Source organism: Artibeus jamaicensis, unplaced genomic scaffold (genome assembly GCF_021234435.1).
Source record: "Artibeus jamaicensis isolate MK-2021 breed Jamaican fruit bat unplaced genomic scaffold, CSHL_Jam_final contig_936, whole genome shotgun sequence".
Taxonomy (NCBI): domain Eukaryota; kingdom Metazoa; phylum Chordata; class Mammalia; order Chiroptera; family Phyllostomidae; genus Artibeus; species Artibeus jamaicensis.
This window is the reverse complement of record NW_026522017.1, coordinates 948,327-965,161: the sequence shown is the minus strand read 5'-3', so window position 1 is coordinate 965,161 and position 16,835 is coordinate 948,327. Positions and strand designations below refer to the sequence as shown.

General features: G+C 35.2%; 1 protein-coding gene across 19 annotated transcripts in view; it reads left to right on the top strand.

Annotated features, from left to right (window-relative positions):
- BAZ2B (bromodomain adjacent to zinc finger domain 2B) overlaps nt 1-16,835 on the top strand; it is a 372,986-nt gene that overhangs the window by 32,599 nt on the left and 323,552 nt on the right. The gene's annotated exons all lie outside the window — the stretch shown is intronic.

The following is a 16,835-nucleotide window of genomic DNA, read 5'->3' as shown; positions in this document are numbered from 1 at the left end:
TGCTCCAACTGGGGATTAAACAGGCAACCTTGGTATTTGGGTTGACACTTTAACCAACTGAAGTACATAGCTAGGGCCCCCAGGTTTTGATATGGTCCCATATTGTTTCAAGATATTTCTTGATTTGCCTTTTGATTTATTCTTTGACCCATGGAACATATTATTTCGTCTTCACATACTTGTGAATATTTCAGCTTTCCTACTGTGACTGATTTCTAGTTTCATACCATTGTGGTCAGAAAAGATATTTGGTATGATTTCAATCTAAAATTTGTTGAGACTTGTTTTGTGACCTATCATATGAAAGTATCCTGTATAAAGCACAAAATGTTTCCTTTGTGTTTTAGAATAATTTGTATTCTGTTGCTATTGGAAGGAATTTTTTGTAAATATCTGTTAATTCCACTTGGTCTAAAGTTTGCTTCAAGTCCAGTGTTTTATTTCAGATTTTCTGTTTGGATGATCTGTTGTTGAAAATGGGCTGTTGAAGTTCCCTGCTATTATATACCTTTTATTTCTTCATAGAGACCTGTAGTATTTGCTTAATATATATAAGTGCTCTGATATTGAGGGCATATATGAGTATATTTATGATTTTATATCTTCTTGATCAATTAACTTCCTCCTCATTATGTAATGACCATCTTTGTCTCTTATTAAAGTTTTTGGGTTAAAACCTATTTTGTCTGATATAACTAACCTGCTGTCTTTTGGTTTCCACTTGCATGGTATATCTTTTGCCATCCCTTATCTTTGAGTCTCTTTGTGTCCTTCAAGCTAAACTGAGTCTCTTATTGGTAGCACATAGTTGGATCTTGTATTTTGTTCATCCAGACCCTCTATGGCTTTTGATTGGAGAATTCAGTTTTTACATTCAAAATAATTATTGATAGCTAAGGTCTTATTAGTGTCATCATATTGTTTTCTGGCTGTTATTTAGTTCAATTATTCTTTTTTTCCCTTGCTGCCTGTTTTTTGTGGATTTATGGTTTTCTGTAGTGTTATGCTTTGAGTACCTTCTCTTTATTTTTTTGTGTTTCAATTGTAGGTTTTTACTATATGGTTACCATGAAGCTCACATAAAAATATCTTATGTATATAACAGTTTATTTAACTCAGAAATTTGACAACAAATTGTCAAAGCTGTAACTGTTTTTAGTACTTTAATCTTTATACTAGAGTTAAGTAGTTGACACATCCCCATATTGCAGTATTAGGATATTCTGAATCTGGCTATATGCTTACTTTTTCCAGTGTGCTGTATATGTTCCAGTGTTTTCATGTAACTAGGTAGCATGTATCCTTCTTTCTTTTTAATTTTTTTTCAGGTTGAAGAACTCCCTTCAGCATTTCTTCTTAGGCATGATTAGTGGTGATGAATTCCCTCAGTTTTTGTTTACTAGGGAAAGTCTTTATTTCGACTTCAATTCTGAAGGGCAAATTTACTGAGTGAAGTTTCATGGTTGGCAGTTTCTTTCTTTTAGTACTTTGAGTATATCATCTCATTCTCTTCTGGCTTACAAGGTCTATGCTGAGAAATCCATTGATAGTTTTACATGGGTTCCCTTGTATGAAAGCATTTTTTGCTCTTACTGCTTTTAAAATTCTCTTTGTCTTTGGCTTTGGCCATTTTTTTATTATTGTCTTGAAGAAAATTATATTGTATTGAAATTTAGCATTGTGAACTTGGATGTCCAAATATCTCCCCAGATTTGAGAAGTTTGTATTCATTATTTCTTTAAGTAAGCTTTCACCCCATTTTCCCTATCTTCCCCTTTTAGGACTCCAGTGATGCACTCCAGTGATTATTTTATTTGGTGATGTCCCATGATTACCATAGGGTTTCTTCATTCCTTTTCATTCTGTTATTTTTGCTTCTGTGATTAGAACATTTCTGTTGATCTGTCTTCTTAGATGTATGTTCTGCTTGTTCAAGACTACTGGTGAAGGTCTGTACTAAATTCTTCAATGCAGTCAATGTATTATTTGGCTCCCAAATTTTTGTTTGGTACTTTTTGTGTTTTGTATTTATATATTGAACTTTTCATTTTGTTCTTTTGTTTTCATGTAGAGGTAAAATTGTTTATTTATGTTCTTTTGTAGCTCTCTGAGCATCTGTGTAACGATTATTTTGAATTCTTTGTTGGGTAATTTCTGGATCTCCATTTCTTTGGGACCAGTTACTGGAAGTTTATTGTATTCCTCTGGTGGAGACATTTCCCCCTTATTTTTCATGATCCCTGTAGCCTTGTGAAGGTATCCACTTATTTGGAGAAGCAGTCACCTCTTCCAGATATTACAGACTGACTTTGGTTAAGGGAAGCCTTTTACCTGTTGGTAGGAGCATTTTGGATCATGTTGTAACCTTGGTACTGGTTGTGCAGGGTGACAAGTATAGGATATATAGCAGTACAAAGTCCAGCAAGGGCATGATATCTCTTTAGTTCAGGCCACTGGGGTCCATAGCATTGACAACTGTGTTGTCCTGCTGAGCACTATAGAGGGTCTACAGTGGCAGCAAGGGCTGTTGGAATTCTCATTGGCTTTCCAGGTCTGGCATCTAGGGACCAGGGCAGGCAGTGATGGACACTGGAGCCAGTGGTATGCACACACTTGGCTGCAGGGTCAGCTGTATGTGTTTCTGTAGTGGTGGGACCAGTTGTAAACATACACACAGTGATGGAGTCAGGGCAGGTAGCAAGGGTTAGGGCCAATTATAGGCCTACTGGCAACTGCAGAAGGTCTGTCAGTGCACTCTCCTATGGCTTCCCACTCTTATGCTGGTTGTGTACATTCTAGTGGAGGCTGATCATAGGATTTGGGCTGGGGATATATAGGCGCACAGCTGGAGTGGCTTACTACAGGTGCCATGGTGCCAGCTAGTGACAGGCAGGGTCTGAACTTTTCCCACAAGCTGCTGTAGGGCCCTTGCTACCTGTGTGCTCATCTATAAATGCATGTATTCTCCCAGGTTGAGGACTACACTGGAGGCTGTTGATAGGTGTCAGACCAGTGGCGTGCAGGTGCATAACTGGAGGGGCTAGTCCTAAACACAGCAGTGTGGGTAAGCCATTTGGGTCTAGGTCATGAAGGTGGGTCACATAGCTGCAGAAGTCCAAGTTGCCTGTGGTTGTGCTACTAGGCTGTCAAAGGACAGGGAGAGGGACTCAGAAATGTAGTGTCATATACTTGTGCATGTACAGTGGGCTATTGTTAGCTAATTTGTGGGGAACAGAATATGGTAATATGGGGAGATCCTTGGAGACTGCTGGCTTTCAGCTTTATTGGTGGTAAAATCTGCTGAGTTTGACTGCAGAGCAGTTCTCTGTGAACCTGCGTCACTCCTGCTGCTTATGTATTAGTAATAGCCTCTGCTCTTCTTCCTTACACTTAGCTGTCTCTATAGATATCAGGTTTGCTGGTCTGGGCAGGTTGAAACTGAAGCAGTACCTTCATGCAGTGTCCCAAGATGATGGAAAAGCTACTGGCTCACCCTGCTCTTTCTTTCCTGGTGAGAGTAACTCTTTCTATCTGGGAAGTTCCTTCTTGGTGCTTGGGGGATGGAATGATGTAGGCAAAATGAAATTTGTTTTCATTCTCTTCTTGCGTGATTATTGTTTGTTTTATTCCACTGTGTTGCTAAAACTTCCTTAGTGCACTTCAGAGATTTTGCCGAGTTCATTTCGTGCATGGATAGCTGTCCAAATCCTTGACCTTTTTGTAAGGATGGGAAAACTGGGTACTCCTATGCCACCATTTTACCCACAACCTCACCTAAAATTGTGTCTACTTTTTTAATGTGTTTCAAACATAGGGAGTCCAAATATGTACTTACAATATCAGAATCTAACACTGATGTTTAACAAATAGGTAGTATGAAGACATGAAACACAGACTTATCATTAAATCAGTGCTAGATATTAACTGGAAGAATTAGCTTAATATAATGGGTGACCAATATGATTTTAACAGTTACTTAAGTGACTATAACCATCTTCCTCTTCTTCTTCCTCCTTATTCTAAGATCAAGCTCCTTTTGCTTGTATGCTTTGGAAGACACATACAAGCAAAAGTATGTTTTTGTATTGGTAAATGGCTAGTACTAATGGTTAGTACCAGAACTGTGCCCATCAGTCTTTCTCATATTCTGTCTTGTGAAAAATCACAAATTTGTAAGGTAACAGGCCTAGGATTAAGAATGCTACAGATCACGAACAACAAGAATTGGTGAAGATGTGGAGAAAAGGGAACTATTGCACATTGTCGGTGGAGTTGCAAATTGATGTAGCCACCATGGAAAATAGTATGATGGTTCCTCAAAACTTAAAAATAGATCTACCATACAACCCAGCAATTTCACTTCTGGGTATTTATCTAAAGAAAACAAAAACATGAATTTGAAAAGATAGGTGCTTTCTTATATTTATTGCAGCATTATTTACAAAAACCAAGATACAGAAGCAACCTAGATGTCCAATAGATGAAAAAAGATGTGAGATACATGCACATATACACAAAATGGAATATTACTGAGTCATAAAAAGTGAAATATTGCCATTTGCAACAACATGGGTGGTCCTAGACGGTGTTATGCTGTGGGAAATAAGTCAGAGACAGACAAATACCATATAATTTTACACATATATGTAGAATCTTAAAAAAATAAACAACCAGAATAAAACAGAAACAGACTCATAGATATAGAAAACAAACTGATGGTTGCCAGAGGGGACGGGCGAGGGGGTAGTGAAAAAGGTGGAGGGGATTACAAATTCTCAGTTATAAGATGTAATTTGCAACACAGGGAATGCAGTCAGTCATATATTAATTTTGCCTGGCAACGGATAGTTACTCTGATGGTGATCACATCATAAGGTATACAAATGTTGACTCACTATATTGTATACCTGTAACTAATATAATATTGTATGTCGACTATACTTAGCTTTAAAAAAAGAATGCTACACATCATTATTTTTTCCTAAAGCTAAAATAATTTTAAAGATATTGTAGTTTGTTGAGATAATTAACCCTAAACCAGAGATGCAAAATTTGTTGTTACTGGAGCCCCAGCTCTGATTATGTGGTAGTGGCAGCCTAGAGCTATGCCTTGAGCGTTCTGAGGCCACATCAAGGCTGTATACCAAAGTGTGTCTGATTGATTTATGGATATAAGCCATGTGCAGAGGAAAAGGGAATAGTGGCCCAATTATTTGCCATTTTCTTCCATAGTTTTTAAGTATTTATGATAAATGCCCATGTTTAATGAAGTTTATTCCATCTTTCTATTTGACTTTCCCCATATTTCCGTAGAAATAATTGTCTTATTTTTTTAAAGTGCATTTTATTGATTGTGCTATTTAGTTGTCCCATTTTTTTCTCCCTTTTATACCCATCCATATACTGCTACTCTCATTCCCTCCAGTATTCCCCACCCCTTAGTTCATGTCCATGTATTGTACATATAAATTTCTCCATTTCCTATACTATTATTAACCTCCCCCTGTCTATTTCATACCTACCAATTATGCTTCTTATTCCCTGTACCTTTTTCCCCACTGTTCCCCCTCCCGATCCCCACTGATAACCTTCCATGTGCTCATCATTTCTATGATTCTGTTCCTGTTCTAGTTATTTCCGTAGTTTGTTTTTATTCTTTCAGGTTCAGTTGTTGATAGTTGTGAGTTTATTGTAATTTTACTGTTCATAGTTTTTTATCTTCTTCTATTTCTTAGATAAGTCTCTTTAACATTTCATATGATAAAGGCTTGGTGGTGAGGAACTCCTTTATCTTGACATTATCTGGGAAACATTCTATCTGCCCTTCCATTTTAAATGATAGACTTGCTGGACAGAGTAATCTTGGATGTAGGTCCTTGCCTTTCATGCTTTGAATACTTTTTTCCAGCTCCTTCTTGCCTGTAAGGTTTCTTTTGAGAAATCAGCTGGTAGTCTTATGGGAACTCCTTTGTAGGTAACTGTCTTCTTTTCTCTTGCTGCTTTTAAGATTTTCTCTTTACTTTTAATCTTGGATAATTTAATTATGGTGTATCTTGGTGTGTTCCTCCTCAAGTCCAACTTTGGGATTGTCTGAGGTTCCTGGACTTGTATGTCTATTTCCTTTGCCAGATTGTGGAAGTTCTCCTTCATTGTTTTTTCAAATTAGTTTTCAATTTCTTGCTCTCCCTCTTCTCTTTCTGGTACCCCTATGATTCACATGTTGGAATATTTAAAGTTGTCCCAGAGGTTCCTAAGCCTCATCCTTTTTTTTCATTCTTGTTTCTTCATTCTGTTCTGGTTGGATGTTTATTTCTTCATTTTGTTCCAAATCATTGGTATGAGTCCTGGTTTCCTTACTTTCACTGTTGGTTCCTGTATATTTTTCTTTGTTTCACTTTGTATAGCCTTCACTACTTTCTTTATTTTGCAACCATACTCAGTCATTTCTATGAGCATCCAGATTACCAGTGTTTTGAACTCTGCATCTGATAGATTGGCTATCTTTTGGTCTTTTAAGCTCCTTTTCTGGAGTTTTGGTTTGTTCTTTCATTTTGGCCATATTTCTTTGTCTTGGAGCACTGTTTATGTTGTATGGAACCTTAGGTATTTGCCAGGGTAGGGCAACCTACTTCACTGCCTTGTGGTGCTGTATGTGGGGGAATGGTCAGAGAGGAAACAATGCCACTTTATCAGCTCGCTCCCCACTTCCAGTCAATTCTCCTAATGCCCTAAAGTGAATTGCACCCTTTGGGGTGCTTCCCTGGTGTTGCTTTTTGGGTGGGTGGGCTTATGTATGTTCTAGGACTGCATGGGCCCCACCAATGGATTCTCCTGTGAGACTGGCAGTTTCTTCCTCCTCTGCAACCCCTGCCGGTTTTTATAGCCAGAGGTTTGATGCTTTATTTTTCTGTAACTGTAACACTGGGTTGTGTGGTCTGTCTCACTCTCCAGTTATTTCTCTAGGATTATCCACACACAAATGTGGAGCCACTTAGTCTAACAGCTGCCGCCTTGCTGTGCAGATCCTCTGTACCCTAGCTTCCTGTCTCTGCCCTTCCTACCGGTCTGGATAAAGTTTCTTCTTTAACTCCTTGTCTGCTGAACATCTATACAGTTCAATTTTCTGGCAGTTCTGTTTGTTTTTTTGTTTTCAAATTCGTTGTTATTCTTTTTTGGTTGTATGAGGAAGTGAAGCATATCTACGTATGTCTCCATCTTGGCCAGAAGCCAAAATAATTGTCTTTTAAAAATTTTTTTGGAATACATAATTTTACATCTATTTATTTATTTATTTATTTATTTATTTATTTATTATTGTTGTTAAAGTACAGTTGTCTCTATTTTCACCCCACCATAGCCCCCAACCCCAACCATCCCCACCTCAAAATAATTGTCTTCTCAATGGTAATTCCAAAATACTTATGATGTTATTTTGGCATTGAAACTATTTAGTCCTGGCTGGTGTAGCTCAGTGGATTGAGTGCTGGCCTGCAAACCCAAGGGTCACGAGTTTGATTCCCAGCCAGAGCACATGCCTGGGTTGTTGTCCAGGTCCTCAGTAGAGAGCACAAGAGGACCACTCACTGATGTTTCTCTCCTTCTTTTTCTCCCTCCCTTTCTCTCTTTCTAAACATAAATAAATAAAATTTTTGGAAAAAAGTATTTACATTTTTACTTTACGAAAGTTGCATTTTTTGGTCACTTTCTGTATAAATATCTGACTAATGAAAGACTTTTAATAGTAAGCCATCAACATGTAAAAATTAAAAAGAGCCATGCCTGCGTAGCCTCGTTGGTTGGAGTGTCATCCCAATACACCAAGGTTGTAGGTTTTATCACTGGTCAGACCACATGCAAGAATCACCCAATGAATGCATAAGTAAGTGGAACAACAAATCAGTGTTTCTCTCTTTCTCTAAAATCCATCAATGAGAAAAATTTTAAAAGTGAAAGTGATACATAAAAATTAGAAAGAACCTAATAAAAATGCTAATGGATTTACTGTTCATAATCACCCCAAACTGGAAACAAATGAAAAGTTCCTCAATGGATGAGTATATAAACAAACTCCAGTATTCTCTTTACATTATACACAATGCCATATAATATATACAATGGAATGCTATTCTAGAATAAAAAGGAATGAAGTATTGATGCATGAAACAGCTTGAATGAATCTAAAAGGCAACATGCTGAAATGAAGCTATTCTCAAGAAGTTACATTTTTATCCTGAGAACCCTGAAACACCAATCCGAAAGAACCTATGCACCCCAGTGTTCATAGCAGCACAATTTACAATAGCCAAGAGTTGGAAGCAACCTAGGTACCCATCAGTAAATGAATGGATCCAAAAACTATGGTACATTTACACAATGGAATTCTATGCAGCAGAAAGAAAGAAGGAGCTCCTACCCTTTGCAACAACATGGATGGAACTGGAAAGCATTATGCTGAGTGAAATAAGCCGGGAGGTGAAAGACAAATACCATATGATCTCACCTTTAACAGGAAGCTAAACAAAAAAAACAAACAAGCAAGCAAAATATAACCAAAGACACTGAAATACAGAACAGGCTGACAGGGATCAGAGGGGAGAGGGGAGAGAATTTCAGGGGAAAAGGGGAAGGAGGGTTTACAGGAACAAGTATAAAGGACACGTGGACAAGAACTAAGGGGGCTGGAAATGGGAGGGAGGTGGGGAGCATGGGGGGGTGGGCTGGTATGGGAGTAAAAGACAGAAAACTGTACTTGAACAGTAATTAAATAAAGAAAAGAAGTTACATTTTGTATGATTCTCTTTGTAAACTACATTTCAAAAGACAAAACTATATTAGTAGAAAACAGTTCAGTGGTTGTCAAGGTCTAGGAATTGTGGGTATGTATGACTACAGTGGTACAGTACAAGGGACTTTGGGGGTGGAGGGTAGTGATAGGAGAATTCTGTGTCCTGACTGTGGTGGTAGTTACATGAATCTGTACATGTGTTAAAATTTATGTAACTACTTCTGAGAAAGTCAATTTAATCTTATAATTTTAAACAAATATTATAAAAGAATGTAGAATAGGATTTTGAGTTAGCTTTAGGTGGTAAATGTGCTATATGAAGTGAAAGGAAAATTCTGAGTATTAAAATAAAAAATCTAAAAATTCTATATGCAAAAAAACCCCCTAGTGCATAGCAGTTTGGCATTTGGGGTAGTGCTTTGTGTTTTATTAGATTGGTTTGTATTGTGTAATGGAAAGGGCATAAAACTTCTGCATTATTGATATCTTTCTATCACTATTTGCTTGAGTAAACTCATGCAAGTCATTTAATTGCTCGGGTCATCAGGTTCTTTTTCTATAGAATGAGAGGTTTAAATCCTGTGCTTTTCAAACTGAAATACCCCTAATAAGCATTTTATTTCAGAAATGTGTTTGCCTTAATACATAGCATTAAGTAAAATAGATGCTCTAAGAAAATACTCTCGTAGGATTTTTTTTCCCTATTGGCTTCATATAGTTCCTGATATAACATTTCATTTTCTAGCTGCAATAGCATGAGACTAGATAACCTATTAGTAATCCTAGAAAATCTAATAATATCTCTCTTAACTATAAAGTTTTAGTTTTAATTTTTGCTAGATAACCATTTTGAGTTTTTATATTTTAAGTATTTATTTTTTAATACTGTACAGAACAGCAATTTATACCACTAGGTGGAGATGTAAACAATACAGCATTTGTTGTTTCTCTTGTACTTGGAAGTAACTTGATATAGCCTTCATAATTCCCCAAAAGGGAGGGACAGAAAAGCATCCACAAAAGTACTTGTTTTTATGGTTCTAAATGTTATGCTAACCTAGAAGTGGTAAAAATTAAACCTCTGAATTAAGAATGAGGTCATCTGTGCTCAAATAACATTTGTTATGAAACTACAATTTTCTTGAATGACTCTATTGTCCCAATGTGTGATATTCATTGTTTTATAGGTTTATTTTGTCCTGCTACATGTTTGAAGATAGATGTGAAATCAGAAATAAAATTTAGCAACAAAGGGGAAATAAAATTAACAAGAGACACAGTTTCTTTTGGATTTTTCTGTCTTGTCTTTGATACTATGAAAAAGAGTGAATGATCATTTGCCTTTTTTTAAAGATCTATTTTATGTTATTAGACTTCTACATATAATTAGCAAAAACATAGCTACAAAGAATGCTAAGAATATTTTTAAGGAATTGCTTTATTACAAAATACCATCATGCTGTGTTGCAGTCTTTTAAAGAGTACTTAAAATTAGAGAAGAAGTTGGTTTAGTTTCCTCTCTTATCTCTAAAATGAGGGGAGCTATGTATATATTCAGAAGTTAAAATTGCCTTCTTTCTTGAGAATTTTTTTTACCTCAGATTTTATATTTTACTGGTTTTCAGGCCATGGTTACATATAATTATCTATACGTCATATCACTATTGAAGCTTACCAGTCAGCGCAGTACAGGACTTCTGTCCCCTAAGCACCGACACCCATTTTCTTTCAGTATTCTGAGTCTCTCTTGGGTTTTAGTTGTTCGGTGTTTCATTCTCAGTAATGAGACTCGGCTAAAATTGAAGAGCTTTACTATATTTATTTTAGTTTAAAGATTTATCTAGCATACTTGGAATGAATTATCTGAAATTCTCAGGTAAAATTTAGCTCAGAAATGGAGATCTGAGGCTACGATATATTAAATATTTACTTTTTAGTTAACTAAATGTAACAATTTTCAACTGAGGTACCCTTCTTGTAAATGAATGACCACTTTTGAAAGACTGTGTTTAAATATATATAGCATAAAATTTACCACTCTGAACATTTTATAAAATTGTAGTAAACATATCCATAAGTTTTATAATTTTCACCAGTTTTAAGTTTCACATTGTTGTGCAACCATCTGCTGTTTCTAAATGTTTTTTATCACCACAAACAGAAACTCTAACCATTTAGCAGTAACTCCCCACTCCCCCAGACACTGGTAACCTCTAATCTAATTTCTGTCTCTATGGATTTGCCTTGAAGGACTCAGTTCTAATGACTGTATATTTTTAATTTTTCCACTTGGATGAAAAATATTTAAGGTCTACTGTTATCATTTAGAAGAAATAAAATAAAACAATTGAACAGGACTATGCACATATATGGAACCAAATAGCTGTGAAGCATCACAGAGAATAAGTCACAAGTATTGTCAGTAAGTTTACTAAACATTATTCATTCTTAGTGTTTCCTAAGTATTTGCAGGAAGAAGAAAGCTTAGAATTGTTTTGTATAATGATGTGTTTATTTCTTAGACGAAAATCAAAGAACATACATACACAATTAATTCACATTTTATTCACACCCTGATGACAAATGTAATGAAGTAATATAACCTAAAACAGAGGTATATGAATTAGAAGGAAAAAGGATCTTAAAACTTGTTTTGTTTTTTGTTTTTTTTGTTTTTTTTCTTTCTTTCTTTTTTTTTTAAATTTTATTTAGTTATTTTTCAAGTACAGTTTTTTGTCTATTTTTCCCATCCCAGCCTCCCCCGCCCCTTGCTCCCCACCTCCCTCCCATTTCCACCCCCCCTTAGTTCTCGTCCCTGTGTCCTTCCTATTTGTTCCTCCAAATCCCTCCCCCTTTTTCCCCTTAACTTCCCTTCCTTCTCCCCTCTGGTCACTGTCCCCTTGTTCTCTATTTCAGTGTCTTTGTTTTTTGTCTTTTTTTTTTTCCTGCTTGCTTGTTTGTTTTGTTGTTTAGCTTCCTGTTAAAGGTGAGATCATATGGTATTTGTCTTTCAGCACCTGGCCTATTTCACTCAGCATAATGCTTTCCAGTTCCATCCATGTTGTTGCAAATGGTAGTAGCTCCTTCTTTCTTTCTGCAGCATAGAATTCCATTGTGTATATGTAAAGGTTTGATTTGTTTATCAGTTTCAGGCCACACTCAAGTCACATTAGTTTAAAAATATCGACAGAAGCAGCAAATAGATGGTATAAAATATTTTTACTGGTTGTAAAAATCTGCCTCTCAGGTAATACAATTTTTTAAAGAAAGGGCTTGCACTGTAAGCCATACATAGCCACTGGATTTTTCTGAACAAGAGTAAATAAAGAATTTGAAAGATTGCTGTCAACTATTAACTGCCCACATGTAGAATTTTCTGAAGAGGAAATTTAGGCATGATTCATAATTTAATAAAAGGTTTTAGATTCTGGTGTTGCTAAATAGAAATAGACCAACAAGTGAACAGGGATTATAGAACTTTCTGTACTAAAGGTAATAGTTTAACACTGCTGTGACTTACTTGAAACTCCAATTGACCACATTTTGGCACCATGCCAAGGTTTAACTTGTTCTTCCAATGCCTGCTGAAATACCTGTAGCTATTCAGAGCTTGAAAAGAATTAGTTAATAATGCTCAAACTGGTAGCTTCAAACAGCTCTGTTGAATGTTTTGGTGGCCACTGAGATGTGGATGTGGCTTTATGTCAGCGAGATCATAGGTGAGTGTGGCATCACTGGCTATAGTGTTTGAAGAGCAATATCTAACATCTGTTTATTTCTGTTTCATTATTTGAATGTCTTGAACCATGTGTGATTGGGCTGGTATTTGAATAAACTGAGATAATATGTCAAAAATAAAATTAGTAGCTTGATTTGTATTCTAACTAGATGTATGGAACGACACTGGTAGACAGAGATAATTGGAGCCTTCATTTGGAAAAACTAATAATATTTTCTTATATTCTCTATTGAGTGATATGTTCATAAATATAAAAAGAATGGGAAATAATTAAATTGTTTCAGGAAATCTAGAGAATCATTTTTCTCTACATCATTTTAGATAAAACTTTACCTTCATTATCCCAGAAAAATATTTACTTGATCATATTTTACTGTCTCTTGAGATGGACTTTCTTAGGTTTCATAATTCCATAACTGGAAAGGTTTTTCCTTTATAATGTTTTATTTATGTTGCTATCACATTATTTACCTTGAACTCACTTCCTCATATCTTGTATAGAAATGGAGAATAGTTTGCTAATGCATACAAATTTTTTCTGTTTCCGATTGAGGAATCAAATCAACTCTAAAGTCAAAGAATTAAGAGTTGTTTGCCTCATTCAGCATTTATTAAATTACATTCTATTGTGCCTTCTTGTACTGAAGAGACTGAGAAGCTAAGAATTGCATTTTCTGAAGCTCTTGCTGCTAAGGTTCTGGATACGCATTAGGTCTCTCTAATAAGATGCCTTCCTGCAAAATTTGGAAGGCAGAGGTGAATGAGGACTATCTTTCTGCTCCTCTTGGCTATTGCTACTAGCCACCAGGTTCAAGACGTTCAGTGATTTTGTTCTGAGAGTCATTTTTAATGTCTTTTATAGAATCTGTTCCTCCGGCCCTTCCTGCAATTTTGTATTCATCTAATTTCCTCTGTTAAATGCCTTTGTCAATAGGAAAACAATAGCATCACCAGTAATTGGAGGAAAAGAAAACGATCCCTAATATTGCCATGCAAATTTTAGACAACACAAAGAATTTATGGGCATAAATATTGGAGAGAAAAAGAGGTAAACTATTTCTATTTGCAGATGGTGTCATTTCATATCCCAAAACTCCCAAGAGGTAAACTAAATGGATAAATGGATATTTAATAAAAAGAGAGAATTCAAATACAAGGTTATAAACTAAACATAAAATTAACATCACATATGAGGAATCAAGCAAAAGTGAGAAAGGACTCATGGACATGGACAACAGTGTGGTGATTGCAGGGGTCAGAGGTATATAAGGGGACTGAATGGTGATGGGAAAAAATAAAGATAAAAACAATACCAAATAAACACCAATAAGCAGAGACAAAACTTTAAAAAGACTAAATTTTCAATAGCAAGAAAAAATGCAGCAAAAAAGATCTAGGCATAAACAATACAAAGTACTTAAAACCACATGAGGTAAAATATAATACCCTCAGAAAGATACGAAAGAAGACATGAACCAATAGAAAGGCATATGATTATGATTTTTGGATATACACCATCTAATTTTTTTTGCTTTTTCTTAATTTATAAATTTAAATTTATACCCTCAATACAAATACCCTCTGGGTTTTTTGTTTGTTTGTAACAAGAAAAAGTGCTTTATAAAGTTTATTAGGAAGAACCAGAAAAATTAGAGTAACCATGAAATTCTGAAAAAGAAGAGAAATGAGGGAGACTATCATTTCCAGATGTTAAGATATATCAATATAATACACTTGCTATGATAGAAATAGTAGTTCCAGCCCACTGAAATACAATAAAAATTTCATAATTAGTCCCAAGCATATGACTAAAAACAGCATTTACAGTCACTGAGGAAAAAACAGGCTTTTAAACAAGTATTATTGGGATAAACTAGACAGATATATAGGGAAAGCTGTAAATGAAATGTTTCTCACACCATACACCAGAATAAATTTCAAATTGAAGTGTTAAAATAGGAATGTACAAAATGAAACCATGTATACACTAGAAACAAACATGAATGAATTCCTGCATTATCTAAGAAAGGGAAATATTTTTTAACCATGATAGTAAAAATGAACTTGATAAAATTGACTATAGAAAAACAAAAAAATAAGTTCTTATTGTTCAAATAATAAGTATTTGATTTTAAAAAAGTGTAAAGTTTAATTTAGGAAAGAATTTTCTCTTCTGTGCCTTTTACCTCAGTTCATAACTGTTAGCATTTTCACATTTGCTTTATCTCTCTATGCACATGTACGTTGTTACTGTATTATTATTATTATTATTATTATTATTATTAAGTTGCTGGACTATTTAAGAATAACTGCAGGCACCATGACCCTTTACTTTTATTTCAATGTTTATCTTGTGAAAACAAGGATATGCTCTTACATTACTACAATATAATTATGAAACTCAGGAAATTCATTATTGACACAGTAATGCTATGTAATAATATATAGTTCTCTTTCAAAATTTGTCACTTCTGTCCCAATGTTCTTTATAACAGTTATTTTTCTCATATATGGTTGCACACTCCATTAATTTTCATGTCTTTTTTTAAAAGATTTTATTTATCTTTAGAGGGCAAGGAGAGAGGGAGAGAAACATCAATGTATGGTTGCCTCTAGTGCATCCACTGCTGGGAACTGGCCTGCAGGGAACCTGCCTGCAGCCCAGGCATGTGCCCTGACTGGGAATGGAACCTCGATCCTCTGGTTCACAGACCTGTGCTCAATCCACTGAGCTACACCAGCCAGGGCTTAATTTTCATGTCTTGTGTCTCTTTAAAATCTGGACTACTTCCGTAGCTTTTCTTTATCTTTTATGAAAAACAACATTTTTGAAGTGTATAATCTAGTTGTTTTATAGAGTTTCTTTAAAATTAAGTTTTCATGTTTTATAATTGTCTTGTTTTCTCATTAAACTCAGATTATATATTTTTCATAGCTTTATTGAAATATATTTCAAATTTCATAAAATAAACCCACTTAATATGTAGAGTTTAAAGGGTTTTAATATGTTTAGAATTGTACAACCATCACTACTATCTAACTTTAGAACATTTTTCAAACCCTAAAATGAAATTACCGCTCATTCCAATTCCTGCTCCTTTCCTTATCTCCACCATCCCAGTGCTAGGCTAACTGATTTCTGTCTCCATGGATTTGTTTCTTCTAGACACTCCATATAAATGGGATCATAGGAATATGGGTATTTTTTTACTTAATGTTTTTCAGGTTCACCTTGTAGAAACATGTATTACTATATGTTTTTTATGACCAAATAAAATCCCAATGTATGGATTATACTGTATTTTGTTCATTAAGTGATCAATTGATGGACAGGTTGTTTCCATGTCTTGGCTATTGTGACATGTTTTTATGACCATTCATGTACAAGATTTTGTGCGATCATATGTTTTCAGTTTGTGGGTATTTAATTTCTTTCTTTAATTTCTTTAATCTTTCGACAATGATTTGTCATTTCAAGTATGCAAGAGTTACACTTCTTTTGATAAATTTGTTTATTGGAATCTCTTTTTTTGAGCATTTCATTTTTTTTTTCTTTACGAGACATTTTATGCTTGCCCTGCCAGTGTGGTTCAGGTGGTTTGGCATCATTCTGCAAAGCAAAATGTCAGGACACGTACCTAGGTTGCAGGTTTGGTCCCTGGTCAGGGTGCCTATGAGAGGCAACCAGTCAATGTTTCTTGCTCTTTCTCTCTCCCTTCCCTGTCTCCAACAATAAATAAATAAAGTCTCTTTCTTACAGATATTTTATGCTTGTCTTGTATATTTTTTCCCAAACTTAAAATGAACAGTTTTTTCCAAGGAGCCCTGGGTGCTCAGTGTGTCCTAAAATACATTTTAGAGAGAAAACTAAAGCCATCTGAGTTCAAATGTTTTGTCTGTTGGCTTTCTGCAAATACTATTGTCTACTGCAATGAGCCAGAATTTTTTGGAGAATACTGCTTTCATGTTTGCAGTCAGGAAAAATAATAGTGCTCTGGAATGTATTATTGTGAGAAAGCAGGAATACTTTCCAAGATGTCTGGAAATATTGGCAAAGATTTTAGCTTCAAAGACCCTTCATTGGCTAAATTTTGATACTTAAAACATGAAAAAGAAGACCATGATTATAATAACTGCAACCAGTTGAATCTGTAAAAAGCCCTAAGTCCTTGATGATGCTCAAAAGGAACAAACTCTATGCAGTAAATTTATTCCTATATATGTATCAGGATCCATGATCTCCAATTACAAAATATACAGAATACACTTCATTATTGCTGGCTAATTGATAACTCACCAAGGATCAAAAAA